This window comes from Narcine bancroftii, chromosome 1 (genome assembly GCF_036971445.1).
Source record: "Narcine bancroftii isolate sNarBan1 chromosome 1, sNarBan1.hap1, whole genome shotgun sequence".
Taxonomy (NCBI): Eukaryota; Metazoa; Chordata; class Chondrichthyes; order Torpediniformes; family Narcinidae; genus Narcine; species Narcine bancroftii.
The window spans coordinates 454,708,209-454,730,029 of NC_091469.1; the positions used below are offsets into that span (position 1 = coordinate 454,708,209).

Sequence of the window (21,821 nt, forward strand, 5' to 3'; positions counted from 1 at the left end):
AGGGCAGGGCACAGAGGAAGGTACCCGCGCATAGGGCAGGGCACAGAGGAAGGTACCCGCGCATAGGGTAGGGCACAGAGGAAGGTACCCGCACATAGGGCAGGGCACAGAGGAAGGTACACGCGCATAGGGCAGGGCACAGAGGAAGGTACCCGCGCATAGGGCAGGGCACAGGGGAAGGTACCCGCGCATAGGGTAGGGCACAGAGAAAAGTAAAGATTTAAAAGAGAGCACAAGGGTGTCATCTTTTGCCATTGATAGCTATTTAAGAAATTGATTACAGTAGGAAAGATGGAGTCTGAATCTGGAGGTTTGGGTTCTCCAGCTCATTTCCTGGCCATTTGAAATGGGAGGACAAGAGTTTAGTCCTCTAATCTTATGGCAACTGGATACTTTCTCGGGTGCATCTGTAAAAGTTCATAAGCGACCTTGAAGACGTGCTGAATTTTCCAGGCTTCTGAGTAAATAGAGTTTCTGGTGTTCTTGGCTGTAACACAAGTTGCCCAAGTTGGGACTGTATAGCCACTGGTTTGAATGTTTTGTACTGATAATAATTATTAATCATGACTCAGTGTTCCTTGCCACTGTGATGGAATAATTTCATTCCATGTGGTCACCAGAGGGATTATCAAAGCAGACCTTTGGTGCCTTCATCAAAAGACAGATTTTTGTTCATGCTGATAATGTCATGTAACAGCTTTGCAAGTCAGCACATTGCATAGTTGTGGAGGTGTACAAAGAACTCTTCTTTTGGTTTCTCAATCTTGTGTATACCTCAGGCTGGAACAAAAGCTGGCTACAATATTATGAAGAGTATAGATCGAGTAAATGAAAGTTGGTTTTTTCCTCTGTGGTTGGGTGGGAATCAAACTGGGGACATAGGTTCAGGGTCAAAGGGGAAAAGTTGAAGGGGGAACCTCTTCACACAGAGTAGTGAAAGTGTTGAATGAGCTCAATTTTAACATTTAAGAAACATTTTGAGGGGTATGTGAATGAGAGGGGTATGGAGGGATATGGACGGGGTGCAGGTCAGTGGGACTAGGCAAAATAATAGTTCAGCACACACTAGAAGGGTCGAAGGACCTGTTTCTGTGTTGTAATGTTCTATGGAAAGTGAATTGTTGCTAATGGTCCAGGAATGATGGGAAATATTTTCAGAAAAAAATGCCTTCATTTATATTAATTTGTCATTTAATAAATTAGATTTTAATTTCACTCACAAAGAGAGTTGGAATCCCTTTGGTGTCAAAGTACCTCATTCACAATAGGTAACTATTCTGTTTTAATACTGGGATTGCCAACGTTCTTGATTTGTTCAGAAGGCTGAAACGTGTATGGCTATATGAAATCTGGAGGATTACCGTATTGAAGCTGATTGTAGTCTTATTGCTACCACCTGGTAATTTGAGGATATTTGAGAGATTTTTGCATCCAATGGCTAATCTGTTTTGATAATTTTGTTGAGTGAGAATATTTGTACATCTCAGCTTTTCTTTGTAGCACTGCTGCTTGAATAACCTATAGAACAGACAGCAGGTGAGTGAGTGCAGAAGGCTCATCAACTTACTAATGCCCATAATTTAGGTGTTTTTTTTACATGATCAAGGACTTTTACTAATCAACCAGGTGCCCACCTGACCTAGAGCCACAAATCCAACAGAGCTTATGGAGCATCACGAAGCAGTGAGTGTCCAGCGATGAGAGCACTTAAAATACTTGTCAGTTTGTAGCTGTCCTTGATGTGTTTCTTTGTCTTAATTCCACAGCATACTCATTGGTCCATTCCTGCTGCCACCACCCTGATCTACAAAAAGTCGAAGACCCATATAACAGGTCCTCAGAATCAGGTGAAGAAGTTCCAACTTAGTAGAAATGTTGCCAGGTCTTCAAAAGTTGAATAACAGGGAAAGATTAAACCAGTTAGGACTTTATTCCTTGGAGTGTAGAAGAATGAGGGGAGATTTGATAGAGGTTTACAAAATTATGAGGTGTATAGACAGAGTAAATGCGAGTAAACTCTTTCCACTTAGATTAGGAGAGATAAATATGAGACGTTATGACTTTAGGATGAAAGGAGAAGGGTTTAGGGCAGGGGTTCCCAACCTGCGGTACAGTGGTACATTTGCACTTTTCAGGGGGTACATTGGGTCTGAGAGAATAACCACTACTGTACAATAAATGATGTTGTAATCTGCAGTCGGATTGCAAAATGCCTTTTTTTTTAATCCTTAATTTTTAGGGGTACACAGGAATCTATAAAAATGCCCAAGGGATACAGAGGAACAAAAAGGTTGGGATCCCCTAGTTTAGGGGAACATCTTCACTCAGACAATGGTGAGAGTGTGGAACATGCCACTATCTGACATGGTAAATGCAGGCTCACTCTTTTTAAGAATAAATTGGATAGATACATGGATGGGAGAGATCTGGAGGGTTACGGACTGGGTGCAGGTTGATGGGGCTAGCAGAATTAAATTTTAGCATGGACTAGAAAGGCTGAATGGCCTATTTTCTGTGTTGTAGTGTTCTATGAACATCAGTCACAAATTCTCAATTTCCTCTCCTATCTATAAAGAAACAATGTGCCAGGGGACCTCGGCAACACTGTAACAATGATCATCCTCAGGGAAGTAGACAGGTAAAACTGCAGTAACAGCAGAATGGTTTCCCTGCCGTGTACCACAAAAAATGGCCTCATCCAGGTTCCTTCTAAGCTGTGTCCTTGCATCAAGTTAAAGGACTATTGCCCATATTCTGATGGGGAATTCCATCTTTCTCAAGGCATAATGGATGTCACCATGTGTCAACTTTAAAATAATTGCTGGAAGTCGCATCAACTATTATACGTTTATCGCCTTTGATCTCATGAAAACCTCACTGACAGAAAGGAAATCTGGAATATCCTTCTCAAAATTTGGCTCCTACAGAAATCCATCTCCGTCATGTGTCTTCTACACGGTGATGATCTTAGCTAACAGTTCCAGAGCAGATCGGATCAACTGCTGCCAAGCAAGGATGGGTCACTTGCCCAGCAGTTCTCTCAGTTTTCTTTAGGGTGACAAGCAACCCAGTGGAGTGGTGCTAATCTATTGGAAAAGTAGAAAGTGCCCTTGATCACCAGTTACAGGAAGACAACATGCAGGTGAAGCAAGCGATTATATGTTGGCTTTTATTGCAAAAGGATTTAAGTGTAGGATTAAAGATATCTTGCAGCGTCTAGTCAGAGTATACCTGGATTCTTGTGCAGAAACTTGGTTGCTTACATAAGGAAGGCAATACTGACCACAGACTGGTTCCAGAGATGTGTGGTTTGCCATAAAAGGAGAGATTAAATCTCAGCCTGTGTTCCCTGGAGATATTACAGGGCTCATCAGTCTGGATGAAGGAAGAATGCCTTTCATGGCATCAAAAGTTCAATCCTGAGCTTTGGTGCTGCCTGCGTGGAGTTTACATGTTGTACCTGTGACTGTGTAGGCTTCTGTGGGTCTTTCAATTTTCTCTGACATCCCAAAAAATGTACAAGTTGTTAGGTTATTTGGCCAGAGTAAATGACCCCTGATGTGTCAGTGAGTGTCAGTAAGATCTAGAGAGAGTTGATGGGGATGTAGAATTAGTGTAAATGAATAAATGATGATAACGCAGACTCAATGGGCTGAAGGACCTGTTTCAGTAATGTATTTCTCTGATTCTTAAGGACTAGGGATCACAATCTCTGAATAAGAGCAAGGTTATTTAGAGGTGAGAAAAAGGAAAATTGCTTTATGCCGACATGGTAAATCTTGGGAATTCTCCATCTCAGGGCTGTGGAAGCTCGTTATTTATTCAGATTAAATCACAATATAATTTTGGAACTAAGGGAGTTAAGGCAAGAGGGGAAGAAGAGAGGAAAAGGCATTGAGGCAGAAAATCAGCAATAATTTTGAATCGAGGATGGCTTGAAGAATTCTATTTTCTTTAATTTGTTTTGAATATTTTATTTATGCAACATGTATAATGTCAAAAATTAAGAATATACCATAGGTAAATAATAATAAAATATTTACAAATATATGCTGAAACTCAATTTATAAAAACTAAAATCTAAAAATTATAAAAACTACAAACTACAAAAAAACCCTATTAGCCCCCCTCCCCCCAAACTAATCTAATCCCCAAACTAAAATATAAGATATTTCATTATAAAACTATTACAAGTAATTAATTCGGAATGTGTCAGTTGACACTCAAAGACCTCTAAAGCTTCATAAAGTTGCTGCATTTTTCGGGAACACTGATCAAAAAAGAAATTAATAAAATCATAATTTTAATTTCCTTATTTTAGCATATGGACCCCAAAATTGGCAAAAATATAAAATATTTATCCCTTAAATTATATGTAATTTTTTCTAATGGAATACAGCTTTGAATCTCAACATGCCATCTTTCTAATGTTAATGAAACATCAGATTTCCATGTTACAGTGACACATTTCCTTGCTATTACTAAAACCAACTTAACAAACTTTAATTGGGATCTGACAACAATAATTTAGGAGTAACACTTTCAAAATTTCCTTACAAAAGTAATTCAAAATTTAAAGAAAAATTCACTCCCATTATCCGTTGTAGAAATTTACTAATAGAAACCCAAAAAGGGTTAAACTTTGAACAAGACCACATAGAGTGAAGAAAAGTTCCAGTTTCTATTCGACATCTAAAACAATAATCTGATAAATCCAATCAATTTCTGAGGAGTAATATAAAAAATTATAATGATCTATATTGTACATTAATAGTATTTATCATAACTTCTTTACACAAATTTTTCAAGACTTGTTGATCGATTATCGTGTCCAAATCCCATTACCATCTTTCTTTTGAATTAAACGAACCTACTTTAGGTGTCTGTTCTTGTAATAATTTTGATGCAATTGAAATAAACTTTTTAATCTTTCCACTAACCATAATTTGTTCCAAATTTGAAAGATCTTATAATTTCTGGTCCTAATTTCTCTCTCAAATTAGCCCTCAGTTGAAAATAACAAAATAATGTATTGTAAGGTATAATTTCTTAGATTCTTGTATATATGTTTCAAGGCCGACTCCAAGTCAACATTGACTCATTTTCTAAAGAGTGAGGGTGAAGAAGCCTTGCATTTGATAACTGCAAAATAAATATCCTGAAGCAACCAGCTCCAGACCACAATGTTTCATCAGCAATAATGATACATGACAAGACGCTGGAAAATATGCAGCTCTTCCCATATCTCGGGAGCCCCATCTTAATGAAGGCAGATGTCAAGGAAGAAAACCATCATCAGCTTTGGTATATCCACACAGCCTATAGCCTCATATCGCCTCAAACCGTGCATCTTGGCGGGCAGCAACCTCCTTTGAAGAAGACCGCAGGGCCCACCTCACTGACAAAAGACAAAGGAGGAAAAACCTAACACCCAACCCCAACCAACCAATTTTCCCTTGCAACCGCGTCTGCCTGTCCTGCATCGGACTTGTCAGCCACAAACGAGCCTGCAGCTGACGTGGACATTTACCCCCTCCATAAATCTTCGTCCGCGAAGCCAAGCCAAAGATAGCCCCTTTTCCACTGGCACCCTGTCCCAGGAATTAACTGGGAATGTATTGGGACAGGGTCCAGTGGAAAAGGAACAATGTCTGAATGCCAGTGTCAAATGACATCATTTCACAACGGGGATTAACTGCCTCTACCCCTACTCATATCCCCAACATTTGCCGACGCCAGCGTGCTGATAAAATCAGTGGAAAAGTGACAGCAGAAAGTCACCCGTTTCCAGTTGAAGGTAGAACACTCTGATCCTTGGGGATGAGTGTGTTCAGTAGAAAAGCAATTAGTGTCCCAGTTAATAATTTCTCACCCATTCAGCTTTTTAAACCTATTCTGCCTATTCTTCCTGGTGGAAGCGACACTGCACCAATTAACTGGGATCCCAGTGGAAAAGAGGCTTATGGCTGCCTGAGGGGTGAAAAAGAGACCTCAAGCTCAACATAAATCTTTGGTTGGACGATTCTGCCATCCTATGTATGTCTGTGATTGGAGTAACTGCAATGATAATGAGTTTATTGTCATATGCATTGTACAGTGTACACATGTACCAAAATTCTTATTTTCTGCAGCTGACCAGGTACTTCACAAAAAAAATCAACTGCAAAATAACAAAAAAATTGCATGCAAAAATATGATAAATAAACAAAATATACAAGTATTCACAGTTATTCTCAAGCAAAAAAAAAGCTTTTGAGGTGTCGGAGCAGTCCCTAATTGCTGTAACAAGGGTAAGTTCACCATTGGATTGAAACAATTCTTGAACCTATACAAGCAGAGGCAAGATAGCAGCACTGCTGTCTGCAAAATCCTACAATTCCACTGGAAGGATATTTAACCAACATTATCACACTTTCTCAAGCCAAGATCCTTAGCACTGGACATTAATTGCATGTAGTTAACCTCAATCGACCCATCATGCCATTTTGTTCCAAAACATTCATGATATTTTAACCTTCGGTGGACAGAATAATCAATGTTTGGAAGAGTCAAGTGTGTTCTTTGTAAAGAAAGTGTAACATCACCAGCCTGAGAGAATCTTTGGCCTCTGTTCAAAATGGAGAAAGAGCAAGAGGCGGGCATGATGGCAGGGATCACCAGTGACGAATTGAGCAAAGGATATGCTTTTAAATCCTCAGACAGGATTGAGAACCTTGAGTCTCTTTGGGGATTCTGGATAAAGGAGAAGAAATATACCACCTTCCAATTTTATCCAACTAATTGACCTAATAAAGTACTTTCAACCTGACCTGTGGCAGAGCAGCCCTATGGCCCTGTTAGCAGAACTGGAATGGAACCCAGTTATCTTTGACCTCCAATAAGTAATACCTACTTTCAGGCTGCCAGATGACCACAAATACATTTTTTGGTGTGGAATGCATGGAGGTTAATTTTTGAATCATGCATAATGAATATTTCATTTGAGTAGTGTTAACTAATCTGCCTTGGATGGAAATTATGTAATATTAATTTGCTTTCTATTGTGTAGTTTTTGTATCAGTGAGAAATCAATTTTTCTGGATATCTATAATTTCTGTTCAAACTGTTAAATAGGTATTTAAATTACACCTGACTTAATTCATTGAAAATTATGTTGTATAATTTTCCAAGGAATCCCTTTACTGTAGAAACTTGCAATGACTCTCATTTGCATTTTTACATATGTTAATTGTTTCATATTTTTTGTAGTTCTGCAGTTTATTAGAAATAATGAGTGGAATTGAAACATTCATGAAAAGCTGTCCTCTGATGACAAATTCCTGACAAAGGGTGAATTAAAAGCTTTGCATGAAGTGGGTGAAATCTACAACTTTCTTCCACTGCGCTGATGACGCTTGTAAAATTGAAATGATTAAGCAAAGCAAGGCACCTGTGTTGTAGATAAGATTACCAATAGATTAATCGTGATGGAACTAAATGGCAGAATAGGTTTAAAAAGCTGAATGGGTGAGAAATGGGACCGGAGTAGGCTATCTGGACTATCAAGCCTGCTCTGCCATTCCACAAGATTACAAGTGCCTGAATTAAGGGTTAGGGGGAACAGGCGGGTAAGCAGTTCCCTGTCACCCTTAATTTCCCTAACATTCAAAAATCTATTTAACTGTGTCCTCAATACATTAAAATCAAGGCAACCTTCATTAACCAGAGAATTCCACGGATTAACTATTCGCTGGGAGAAGCAGTTCATACACATCTGTCTTAAATCTACTTTGAATCTTGAGACTATTTCTGATAGTTTTAGTCTAGTGGAAGAAATCACTCTGCTTGTATCTTATCTAGTCCTTACATAATTTTAAATTTTTCTAAAAGATATCCCCTCATCCACCTAAACTCCATTGAGCACAGAATCAAATAACTCAATCTCAACTCATGCTAAAGGCCTCATTTCTGGAGTCAATTTGGTGAATCTCCTCTGTATAGCCTCCAAAGTTTGTAAATCATTTCTCACGCAAGGATACAGTGGCAACAGAACCTCCCACCTCTTAAATTCAGTTGTCTAACACATCTCAGTAGCAAATGCAAGTTATCATTTTGCAAGAGAAAAATTAATGGACCCGAGGCCACTTTTTTCATATGCAGTGTTGTGGGTAAATGGAATAAGCTCTCAGAGCATGTGGTAGAGGCAGGTACATGGAGACCCTTGATAGCTCAGTGGTTAGAGGGATATGGCCTAAAAGCAGGAAAACGGGACTCACTCAAGTAGACATGCAACAAAAATGACTTGGCCTGTGTCTTTGCTGTATAATTCTGACATTTATTAGTTTGGACAATTTGAATTTGGGATTTAAAAAAAAAATCTTCTCACAAATATCAGACCATTTATTTTTGAGCAGAATTATTACCTCCAATCCATATCTGGCAGGAATTGAGCCAGAAGTCATTTGAGTGAGAAAATTAATTAAATTTGTCCTTGCCCATTTGATATTTGTGACCTTTGGCATTGCAACTTCCAGCATATTTGAGAGAAAAAAGCATGGAACCACCTGTAGGATCTACATGACAAGCAATAATATGCCCCTCATAGTGCAGTGAATAAATCACCAATTACATAATAAAACTGAAGCTGTCATTACTAGTGTTTTTTTTTATTTTAAATTGACATTTTAAAATCCTCCATCAGCATTCTCTTTTCCATTCCTCAGTGCCTCTCAGAATATTGAAGTTATTGCAGATGGCCCTTCTAAGCTTGCACTAACTCTCGGACCTCACTGCTGCTACTGCCACCCTGCTTCCGATGATGCTGTGACTGCAGGTTTCCGGATCCAGGCTCTGCTTCCAGAACACAAATTAAGAGCCCTTGGAAGGAAGTTTTCTTTAAAGCTCAGGGTACTGCAGAACACAAGCTGTCCTGTGGTGATTCAGCATATGACCAGTCAGGGCTTTGACCAAGTACAAAGCCACCCAAATGAAGCCAGATGCCTGCCTCTCAACTTGCTTACAGCTATCTTTAAAACAGTTGGATCTGTTGCCCTGCCTTTTTAATATTGTATGTGAGTTTTACATATTTATTTTCCTTTGGTGCTTAAGCTAAATTTCCAATTCCTCCTCCTGTATGCACGATTATTAAAACTATTAGTGCACTCTATTCTGTGCACTACTTGCAGGAACATGGCTATTGGTTTTCTTGCTTTTAAAGTGCTACACTTTATTGTCAGCAGATGTTGGCGAACATACTGAGATCCTTTAGTCCATTTCAGATGGCATGACTGCCTATTGCCGTATATTTTTTCCCCAAGGTAAGTGAAGTGGCTGTTCAAGCAAAGTTGATTATTTAATGTGTTTTAAAAAAAAATGTAAAGGGCAAGTTCAGTATATATTTTTTTAAAAAGGTAGAGTGTAATATTAACATTAGGAACAACAGCTTCATAGTCTTTGAAAGTACTAGTAGTGACTTTCTCCTCCACTTTCTCTAAAGCATTCACATTTGAATTTACTCGCCTAAAATCACTTCAAGCTAATTAGGGAAAGAACCAGTGGTGAGATGAGGGATATAATTTGTATTTGTTAACGATCTGGAAATAAATATCTTGGAGCACAGTGGAAATGGAATAACTTTTTTTTAAACGTTAGAATAAAAATTGCCAAGTTTAGGAAGGAGGATGTAGATTAACTTTTCTTTCCCCCAAGGGGAACGTGTGCTGTAGGAACCCATACATAGAAAAGGAGTGTTGCATTTATTTTACACCAGTGGTTCTCAACCTTTATCTTTCCACTCACATGCCACTTTAAAAATCCCTATGCCATCGGTGCTCTGTGATTAGTAAGGGATTGATTAAGATGGTATGTGAGTGGGAAGGGAAGGTTGAGAATCACTGCTCTAGACCCAATTGTCACTTAAATATTTTGCTTGAGAAAAATTGTCATTGGCCCATTTCCTTTGGAGTTATGAAACCGTGCACATCACAAGTCAATTAGGTATAATTAAAACAGTGGTTTTGAAACCTTTTTCCTTCCACTCCTATACCACCTTAAGTAATCCCTTACTAATCACAGAGCACCTATGGCATAGGAAATACTTAAAGTGGTATGTGAGTGGAAAGAAAAAGGTTGAGACCACTGTTTTACAACAACCAATGCATGCAGGGTGCTGTGACTGCAGTGTTGGCAAGCCAGAGATGAGTTCAAGTTCCTCAATTGATGAAGGGAGTGATATAGTCAAACAAGCAACAGGAAAAGACCATGAACCATTGGTCACCCCTGATTATAAACATCCAACTTATGGATGTCCCTACATCTTAACAATCTCACATTAAAAGTCTGGCCTACCCATAAGTAGCAGAGTCCATTTTCACTCTCTCTTTCTCTCTACTCTTAGTAATTGTTCTTTGGTGTCAGTTTTGTCTGGTTTTTAATGTCATTCATTACAATATTGTGCAGGCATGGTTACCATATCAAATATTTATTTTTGTATATTTTGACTTGTAGACAAATTTGACTCAAGGACACCTGTAAAAATGGAACCAATTCATTAACCGAGGACAGACTGCCTGTATTGGTCATAACTTCAGAATTCGAGACAGATCATAAAGTGAGCATGCAGAAGTTAGATTTATTCTTTAATGGAAATCATTTCATGGCCCAGTTCATTTTTAATGGCAGTTTTTTGAACAGTTGGATAAATGACCTGGTCATGGAAGATGAACATTCATACACTTGCCTGTTTTTTTTAGCTCATACTTTGATGAAGGGCTCAAGTCTTTAACATTGCAGGCGGTAGGGAAGTAAAGGGTAACCAGACTTTCCTGCTTAACACAACATAGATTTCTGTTCTATATTTGATAGAAGTCTAAAGAACTAAGAAAACAGCTCTGCAATTTCAAGGATTATAATGTGATCTTCTTTCTGAGTATTGCACTAAATTATAAAAAAAAGTGTAAATTAGTCTATCATGCATGTGAGATTATTATTAGATGGATTTGAAACCTCTGCTAAAGTTACAATTGTAATTTTATATTTTGGTGGATTGTTCTCATCTTTGATTATTCAAAGCATGTGTCATTTAACAGCTGAATATGCAATGTAGGGACTAGTCAAAGGAAAGGAATTACACTGGTATGAGAGAGGAACTGGCCCAAGTTGACTGGGAAAAGTAAAACTCTGCAGTTTTTGGCCCCTTATCAGGATATAACAAGGTTGGAGAGGGTACAGAGGAGGTATACGAGAATGATTCCAGGAATGAGAAGGCTAACATATGAGGAACACTCAGTGGCTCTTGGACTCTATTCATGAGAATATGGAAGAATGAGAGGGGATCTCATAGAAACATTTTGAATAATGATAGGATTGGACAGAATAGATGTAAATAAGTTGTTTCCCCTGTTGGGTGAGTCCAGGACATGAGGGCACAGTCTTAGAATTAAAACGTACCAATTTACAACAGCGCTAAGAAAAAATTTCTTTAGCTAGAGGGTAGTGGATTTGTGGAATCCGTTGCCACGTGCAGCTGTGGAGGCAGGATCATTGGGGGAATTTAAAGGGGAAATTGATAGGTTTCTAATTAGTCAGGGTATCATGAGATATGGGGACAAGGCCAGAACTTGGAACTAGATGCGAAAGCAGTTTAGCTCAGGAAGGTTTCATGGAGCAAGCACAATGGGCCAAATGGCCTGCTTCTGTTCCTTTTTCTTGTGATCTTGTGGTGGAGGCTTGATCACTGGTGATATTTAAGGAGAGAGAAGTGTTTTTGAACATCTGGGTAATTAAAGATGACGAGGAACTGGTGCAGAAGAAAGTTGAAGCCGAATGTAAATCAGCTATGATCATATTCAATTTTGCAGCAGGTTGGAAGGGCATAGTCCACCACTTCAATTTTCTTGTGTTCTAAATATTGTAATCTTGGAGATACAATATTGAAATTGTAAACCATTAACTTCCAAAATTATAGTGATTGATGGCTGGAGAAATGGTATAAAAATGCTAACAATAATTTTGGCATTTTTGGGATTTAAGAATATTAAAATTAATATATTTCAACATTCATTCAGTATATTTCTGCCAAGTTTAATTGTTTTAAGAAAATTAAGCAATTTATAATGTGCTGGCTATCTGAGTTAAATCAGTATAAAGCTCTCATCAATTTTTGAAATACCCACTTGTTTTATTACTTTTTTTAAACTTCAATAGAATAATGAGTTCAGAATGTTACAGGCCCAGAGGACCCCAAAACCCAGTTGCAATAGAAATCCACCAAGACAAATGGTTTTCTTAAGCAAAGTTGTTTTTAATTTTCTTTAAACATAAAAACAGGATCAAACTTTAACTTATTACTATTAACTTAACCCTTTTCTATTTCTATCTCCTTTCAAACATATCTATATACAATATAAAATACAATATATCTGTCATACTCTCCCCTACAAAGGAATTTTAACTCTAGAGTTAAAATTCAGTTATAACTAAACTGATTTTACCATCACTACAGTGGTAAACAATACACAATATATAACGTTATAACAATGTATCCCAATCTAGAGAGTTCATATTTATTTACATGTTCAATTTTAACATCTTGACAATCTATTAGATTATTTGTACCTTTTGCTATGTTTAATTTGCAGATTATATTCTTGTCATATTAAACTCCAGTTTAAACATCTTCTGTTTTTATTCTTCATTTTATTCAAAAACACCAGATGATTGTGGTCAGTAAATATCACAACTGAATCATGAGTGGTACCCAGATACACATCAAAATTCTGCAGAGCAAGTATTATAGACAACAGTTCCTTCTCAATAGGGGAATAGTTCCTTTGATGAACATTGATTTTTTTTTGGAAAAGTAGGCAACTGGATGGTCAATTGCATCATGTTTTTGTAACAAAACTGCATGTGCTGCCTCCTCACTGGCATCCACTGCTAAAGAAAATGGTCTGTCAAAATCAGGAGATTTTAAAACAGGGCAGTGGCATAGCATCTCCTCTAAATTTTCTAAAGCTCTCTGACAAACTTTAGTCCACACAAATTTCTCCCCTTTCTTCAAAAGATTGGTTAAGGGAAGAGCAACTTCTGCAAAATTTCCTACACTGCTATTCCTAAAAACCTTCTCACTGCTTTCTTGCCTTATAAATGCTTCATTTTACCCTGAACCTTTTCTAAATTCCCTTGAGCCAAAGTCTACTCTTTTTGTAACCTATCTTTAAATTTAGAAACATAATCCAGCAAGTCCAACTGTACATCCTCATTAACCCACTGTTCTGTTCCCAACATTAAAGGTCCTCTAACCTGATGTCCAAACACAATTTCAGAAGGGCTGAAACCTAATGAATCCTGCACAGACTCTCTTCCTTCAAATAACAGTAAATTAATACCTTTGTCCTAATCTTTTCCATTTTCCAGAAAATAAATCCTCATCATATTTTTAGGAGTAGAATGAAATCTTCCCAAAGCGTCCGGAGTTTCAGGATGGTACAAAGATGAAATGATCTGTTTTATTCCCAACTCTTAAATCAACTGCTGAAACAACCTGGACATAAAGTTAGATTCTTGATCACTCTGGATCTCTTTAGGTAATCCAAAAACTGAAAAATCTTTCCAAAGCCTTTACCATTGTTTTTTGCTTTACTATTCCTCAATGGAATATCTTCTGGAAATCTCGACACCATATGCATAATTATTAACAAGTACTGATTTCCAGCTTTTGTTTTGGGCAGCGGACCCACGCAAATCCACAATAACCCTCATGAAAGGTTCCCCAACAACAGGAATAGGTTGCAAGGAGCTACTGGAGGTACCTGGTTCAGTTTCCCCACAACCTGACAAAGGTGACATGTCTGGCACCAATTTACAACATCCTTCCTCAAACCAGGCCAGATAAATTGTTTCAAAGTTTTATTCATGGTTTTCTTTACACCAATATGGCCACTCAAAGGTGTACCATGGGATAATTTTAAAATGTATTCAGTAAATTCTAGGAATTATCACCTCCCACTCTTCATTTGCAGGAGCATCAAGTGGCCTCCATTTCCTCATTAACAATTCATCCTTCAAGTAATACCTACAGGCCATTTCTTTAATCTCTTCTTCACTTACAGCTTTGTCCCTTAAGTCAATAAGATTAGCTTCTGTCTTTTGCTGCTCAATGAACTCTTTCCTTGATAAAGAGAAATCCTGACTCTAACAATTAACGTGCTCTTTCAGGACTACTCCAGAAGTACTGGGCAAGTCTCTATCAACTGGATCTTCCTCTGCTCTCATCATTTTCTTAGAGAAAGATCTTGTTTCAGCACATGCAGGTTGTATCTTACAATCTTCTTCAATATCATCCTCACTAGGCTTATTTGTTAACCTCAAAACTGACACAACTTTATCCTCTGCCAAATCATTCCCTAATAAAAATGAGACTCCTTGCATGGGTAACTTTGAAATAACTCCTACTGCAACAGGCTCTTTAACTAATTCTGAATTCAGCACTATGTTGTGAAGAGATATTGACTCTACCTCACCTCCAACACATCTAATCAAAGTCATCTCCCCGTGTCAGTCTTTTGATCAAGAGTTGAAACATTCTCCAACAATAGTGACTGGGCAGCTCCAGTATCTCTAAGAATCTTAACTGGAACCTGTGATTCTCCATCCTTTACTGAGACCAAGCCCTCTGACACAAACGGTTTGAAAATATCCATAACACCCTTACCAGGTTTGGAACATCTGTTCTCATTAAATTCAACTGCTTGAATACATGCTTCTGGTAAAACCTCCTTTTCTCATCTCTTTTTCAACACTAAACAATTTGCAAGAATATGACCAGGTTTCTTACAAAATGATATACCAATCCAGAAGTTCTGATGTTTCCCGCCTTACCTTCATCTTTTTCTTGACATTCTCCCTAGACTTAATTTCAGGCCTACTAGTCTGTTCCACATTAACCCTCTGAAAAGGCTCACTATTCTGAAATTTGTTTTTGTGAATCAGGACATATTCATAAGCTAATCTAGCTGTTTATTGCCAAGTCCCCACATCTTTCTCATCCAGGAATAATTTAATCTCATTTGGAACACGCCTTTTAATTTCCTCAAATAATATCAATTCTATTAATCTGTCAAAATTGTTATTTATTCCTTTTGAGGTGCACCAACAGTCAAAATGTACAGATTTTCCTAGAGCCAAGTCCGTACAAGATTGGTTCCATGTTTTCACCAAATTCCTAAATTTTTGTCTATATGCTTCTGGAACCAACTCATAATCTTTCAATACTGCTTGCTTAATTTGCCGCTTGCTCTGTAGGCAAAATAGAGTATGCAATTTATGCTTTTCTCTTCAATACACTTTGGAGCATAAGAGACCATTTTTCTTTTGGCCATCTTGAGCTCTCAGTAACTTTTCAAAAAGTTGAAAATGTGTATCTATATCTCCCTCATGGAAAGGAGGAACTAGATTTACCTCTCTACTAGCCAAAAACCTCTCCCCAGGAGTTATAGCCTCAATTCTTTAACCTCCCTCCACCTCAATTTTTAACTTCTCTAATTGAAACAGCCTCTTCAATTTCCTCCCTCTGTTTTTCAGCTACTTCGAACTCGTATATTCTGTTTTTCAGTTTCCTCCTACTGATAAATCCTCCATTATTCATCCTCTGTCTTCCACCCTCAATTTCTCTATCCTCCAGAAAATTGTCTTTCTCAACAAATTTTGCCTCACCTATATATTTCACTATAATCGTCTGTATTTGTGTTTTCCTCCTCCAATGCTTGACTTCAGCCAGCTTTAATTCCTTAACAATAACCATCAGTTCCTCTTTTCTCTTCCTCTGCAGCTCCGCAGGTGATGGTTGTGACAAAAATGTATCAACATCCATTGCTGCTGTTTTTCCACACATACAAGCTTTAAATTAGCTTGGAAAAACCAATTAACTAATAAATCACAAAAACTCCAATCTTCAATCTGAAAAATGTCCTCAAATGTTCCAGGCCCAGAGGACCCCAAAACCATGCACGAATAGAAATTCACCAAGACAGATGGTTATTTAAACAAAAGTTATTTTTTAATTTATTAAACATAATAGGTTCAAACTTTAACTTATTACTATGAACTTAACCCCCTTCCAAGTTTATCTCCTTTAAAAGATACAAAAGAAAATGTATCCGTCACAAGATGGATGACTTTTTTTTAAATGGTCTTGGTCATTTTGAACTTTAATTAATGGAGCATCACCAATGGGAACTGCTGAGGAGACATGCTTAACTTTTCCATACAAAAGTGTCATTCTAGACAGTTCTGACACCATCCTGTTGCTCTTCAACAAAGAGCAACTCCAAATTTGGGTGAAAATTTTAATCAGACCAAAAATAAAGCGAGAGAAAAGGCATTTGCCTAAAAAGACAAAATGGAACTGTTCAATTGGTTCTTTAAAACACGAGGTGTATTTAACCCTCTTCCAAGTAAATCAACTGTGTGCAAATCATAGTCTTGTGCAGAATAGTCTTGTGGGGGTTGATTTAAATTCAAAAGGATTTTTAAATGCATTTTCCTACCTACTTCATTGTATTTATCATTGTAATTATTCTAATCTTGATTTAATAAGGATCAGACCAAGCAGAGTATGTTTATCCCATGTTAATCAATGGTACAAATGGACCATTCTGCTACTCTGAAGTTTTTACTTCATGATTTCACTTGTAATAGTTTGAGACATTGCTGTGATGTTGAAAGCAAGTGATTAAGCCAAGAGGTTGACCATATGAGAAAATGCTAAATGTTGGTTGGATGTTGATGTGAATAAAAATTGAGTTCAAATAAGTTAGTGTCTTTACTTGATCCAAGTTGTATTTCATTTGTGTTGTGTGTAATATTTCAAATTCAATTTTATTATCATCTATCTGACGACATATACAACCAGACAAAAGTGTTTCTCTCAATCCAGGTGCCCAAACACAGAGATTAAAAATGTGTCTACAAATATTTTGGGATCATTTACTTGGGATTCAACAATCTCACATCCTAAAAGAAGCTATTTCCTCTCCTGGTAGGAGGTAAAAGATAGATAGGAATGTTCTCAATGATTATTTGACCCCGATTTCAGCAATGCTTCTGGAGAATGTCATCAATTTGTAATATTTTAACATTTAGAAATTTACTTTTTGTATATCTTACCAACATGTTTTGAGTTAATTAATGATTAAAAATTTATGTATATAACTAATGAATATTTTACAACTCTCCTCACAGTAAAAACAATGTTTTGGGAGTGTAATGGAAAAAGGTAAAGGTTCCATTATTGTTATGTAATACTACATTTAGAATGTAACATACATGAAATTCTATAACTTTTTGTCTACTGTAAGGCTATAAATATTGAATGAATAAAATAATATAAATGAAAGTAATAAGGGGTTTCTTTCTTTTGGCTTGGCTTCGCGGACGAAGATTTATGGAGGGGGTAAAAAAGTCCACGTCAGCTGCAGGCTCGTTTGTGGCTGACCAGTCCGATGCGGGACAGGCAGACACGATTGCAGCGGTTGCAAGGGAAAATTGGTTGGTTGGGGTTGGGTGTTGGGTTTTTCCTCCTTTGCCTTTTGTCAGTGAGGTGGGCTCTGCGGTCTTCTTCAAAGGAGGCTGCTGCCCGCCAAAACTGTGAGGCGCCAAGATGCACGGTTTGAGGCGTTATCAGCCCACTGGCGGTGGTCAATGTGGCAGGCACCAAGAGATTTCTTTAGGCAGTCCTTGTACCTTTTCTTTGGTGGCATTAATAGAAGTGGATAAATTACCAGGCTTGGTATTCTAGATTATAAAGTAAACAAGGGAGGAGATTATAGAGGTTTTGCATGTAATTTTTCAGTCTTTCCTGGTCATGGGAGTGATGCTAGAGAATTGGAGAACTAGTTATGGTATTATTTATAATGAGAGGAAGTGATAAACCAAGTAATTGCAAGCCAGTTTCATTTAACGAACCCTGAAAACATTATTGGAATCTATTCCAGTACAAACCAATATTTAGTATAAATAGTACAGATGAATCAAAGTTAATTAGTTGAATACATTTCATATAGTCCATGACAGACGGATGGAATTCTCTGACAATGGATTAATTGAGGGGATTCTAACAAACCCCCTGGGATCCATTGAAAAGCTGAATCCTATTTTAGTTTGGTGGCAGGATGAATCAAGCAATGCTTGATGGTCATTTTTGAGACTGGAAGACTGTTGCCTCTAAGATTCAGCAAGGTTTAGTGCTATTACCTCAAGGAACTTTGTGGTTGAGAAAGTTGTGGACTTCCGGAAAGTCTTGTCAGTTGGGCAGAAGACGACGAACGGAATTTCATTCAGAGGTGTGAGAGGAAATTTATTTCAAAAATGTGCAGGAAAAAAGCAAGGGGGTAGACTGTAATTGCAACATGTTAAGAGACGTGAAGTAATGAAAACTTTGGAGTACATGTACACAGATTCTTTAATATTACAGGATAAGTCAAGAAGGTGATTTAAAAAGGCAGCTTGGATGATGGAATTGTATTTAACATTTGTTAGGCCACAGTTAGTACAGTTTTGGTCGCCATAATATAGAAAAGATGTGATTACAGAGAAGAGCATGCAGAGGAGATTTAGGAGGATGTTACCAAAGATGGAAAATTGTAGCACTGAGGAAAAAATGGATTAACTGAAGTTCTTTGGAATAGCGAAAGTTGGGGAGAGAGCTGAGATTATAAAATTATGGGAGAATGGCCTATTTCCCTTGGTGGAGGGGTCATATTTGAAGTAATTGATAGAAGTGGAATGAGGGATGGGAAATGGCTTTTTTAATTTTATCTTGAGACCAGCAGGGGTCTGGAATTCATTGCCTGAACAGGGGCAGAGACCGAAGCAGTCACCATATTTTAAAAATACTTTGTGTAATTAATGATTTCCTGCTGCTTCATAAATTCTCTGATTTTTATGGACTAAATTGTTCTGCATTTCATTCTAATTTTCATGCTAATTAAACTATTCAAGTTGTTTATTTTTGTAAATTAATTGACTCAAGACAGTTTACTCTTAACTGTTGATCATTCCAGCAAACTCTGCATCCTGCTGACCGTGACATGGTGCAAATTTAGCAACCCAAGTTAAGTCATGTGGTCACAATGACTTGATGTGAATAACCACAGCACTGTAATTATGTCATTAACTGTAAAACCAGCTCAACTAATTTACTTTCATTTTTTCTTGTCATTAAAAACATACTGGATAATTCACTTATTGTGTTCACTGATAGCTGCTTTAATGAATTGTGGAGCAGGTTTGGCAGAGAGGAATATGTTGAGTATCTTTGAATAGTTTATTTAGGGACATTGTGACATCCTGTAGGAAATGGTTGCAAAATTACACTAGTTTATGTTTAGATTTATTACTGGATGTGACTAGAGTTTCTCGACACTGAGGGCCGTTGTTTGCTTAAATCTTTTTACACAGTGGACAAAATTAGGGATGGCCTTTGTTCAAATATTAAATATGGCAAATTTGCCTATATTTTTTCTCCAAGGTGCTGTTCCATTTTCCATTTAAATCAGCTAATCAAGCGTATCAAATTCAGATACTTTTTTTTATAATGATGCTTACAAGCAAAGACAATCAAAGAATAACAGGCATCCCTTTTAAATTACTGTATGTTACTGATGGGACCGACTAAATTGTTCAAGAAGAGTGCAGGAAAGAGAGGAAAATTAATTCCTAGTTTGTTGACAAACTCACAGTTACATGATAGAAGAACAAGGGTCAGGCTTGGATATATTTAAAACCATGGCACTATCAATGAAAAGTTAAAGTGTGTTCAAGTTGACAGTCTCTTCACCAATTCCAGCCCAGAATTCTTCACTACACCAGTTACTGTTAAAAAATCCAATTGGAACTCTCACAGAATAGTGTTCTGCAGTCTTTGCATCTGACTCCTATCCCTGCAATTCCTGCATATTTTATGTTAATGCCTCATAAACTCCACTATCACATCTGCTTCCACCATTACCAAGCACCTATTGCTCTGTTAATATACTTTTTGTAAAAAAAACTTGACATGCACATCTTCTTTGAACTTTCCTCTTTCACCTTAAATGAATGTCTTCTGACAAAAGTCTTTTTGACCTGAAATGTTGACTGTTTCTCATTCCAGAGATGCTTCCTGGCCTGCTAAGTGTTTACAGCATTTTTTTAAATTTTTGAATATTTAAGTTCTTCATTTCTTTGTGTCATAATCAAAGATAATAACAATAAACATCATTTTTTATAAAAGGTAAAACATTTGAGGCTCCTCACTGATTGGTGTGGCACCTTGTCGACCAGAAAAAGGACCACTTGTGCCTACTGTTTATTAGTCAGCCAATCTTCTATACATGTCAAAATATTACCTCACTCACTTTGAATTTATCAAATGTGGCTCTTGCGTTAAGCCAATTTGGCCACCCCTGATCTTGGGTAAATCTACATATTTATACCTACATCTGTTGTTTATTATTGCAGAACTTTATTATTGTGTGACTGTTTTCTCTGTATTTCTTACTTGCCAATGTTAATAATTAAAGCCATTTTGCCTGAGATCAACTAAAATCTCTAATTCTCCCATATTGTGAAAACGTAATTTTGTATCTCCTTGATATAAATATTTGTTAGTTGTAGTTACATGGTCCACTTTTAAATGTGAGGCTTCTTAAAATATCTCAAACTGTTTGTCTTCTATGCTCCTGTTTCTTTAACAAGCCAAGTTTTGCTGCTGGTTGCTATCTTAACTCCGGCCCTCTCAATCACATCCACTCTCATTAAGCACAGGATCTTTCATTTCTATTATGTATTCTGTGAATTTGTGCTCATTCTAATTGCAATTTGTTTGTAATGGGTCTAAAAAAATCTTTTTTTTTTAACGTATTTTAGGATTAAAACTGTTTTTCTAAACTCTTAGTGTAAATCTTTTTAATCACAATTGAACTAGCAGTACAGCAGCCAGATTTAAATGAGTGCACGAAAATTGGTCCTCCTACATCAAAACAGCTACTTTCGATTCCTGTAAAACCATGAAGTTGTGAACCAGATTTTGTCGCCAAACACAATCGCTCCACAGCAGACGAAATATCACTGGCTCTCCACTCAGCTCTGGGACACCTAGAAAATGCTCATCATGGCTACTAGTGAAACTTGGTTGCAGGAGGGGCATGGCTGGTAGCTCAATGTGCCGGACTTTGGTTACTTTAGACGAAACAGAATGGTGGGTGGGGGAGAAGTGGCATTGTTCGTCAGGGAAAATGTATTAGTTCTAAACCACTACCAATTGCATTTTGGTCCACATTCTTTTCCACAGCCATCTTTTTAGACATCACCCTGGTTATCCCACAGATGGGGTAAATATCCAAGTCCTTCTCAGACACCTCACTGACTGGCTTAGTGTACTGCGGAAACAACCTTGCCTTCCGCCAAATCATTACCCAGTAACAGGCAACCTCCGTCCACTGGCAGGTTTTCTCTAACTCCTATGATAACTGGTCGATTGACTAAATCTGATCTTAGCACTGTCCAACGTAAACTGTAAAGGAATAGGTTCAATATCACTCCCAGCACCTCGAATTAAATTTATCTCACCTGTAAGTTTCCTCATCAAAATCTAAGATGCTATCTAGCATCTTACATCTTAAGATCCACTCTTAAGATTTTTTACTGGCACTGGCTTTGACCCTTCTCTGATTGACACTGAACCTTCTATCACAAATATTTCCTTAACCCCCATCAATAAGTTTGGATCTTTCCCAATTGTTAGATCGCATTTCTCTCTGAATGCAAGCATTTGGGGCTACCTCTCTTTCCAACTTTCTTTT

The 21,821-nt window shown here is 37.4% G+C and overlaps 1 protein-coding gene across 11 annotated transcripts in view; it reads left to right on the forward strand.

The window, feature by feature from the left end:
• The window catches only part of LOC138751807 (phosphatidylinositol 5-phosphate 4-kinase type-2 alpha), a 282,764-nt gene that overhangs the window by 109,781 nt on the left and 151,162 nt on the right, over window positions 1-21,821 (forward strand). Inside the window, exons 1-3 of one of the 11 annotated variants that reach the window (XM_069914620.1) lie at window positions 7,232-9,050; window positions 9,219-9,296; window positions 10,486-10,588. The exons of 6 other annotated variants lie outside the window; for them this stretch is intronic. The gene's annotated coding sequence lies outside the window, so the exon portion shown is untranslated. Of the gene's footprint in view, window positions 1-7,231; window positions 9,051-9,215; window positions 9,297-10,485; window positions 10,589-21,821 lie in introns of those variants that run through there. 4 more of the 11 variants (XM_069914623.1, XM_069914621.1, XM_069914622.1 and 1 more) reach the window with 4 other exon arrangements.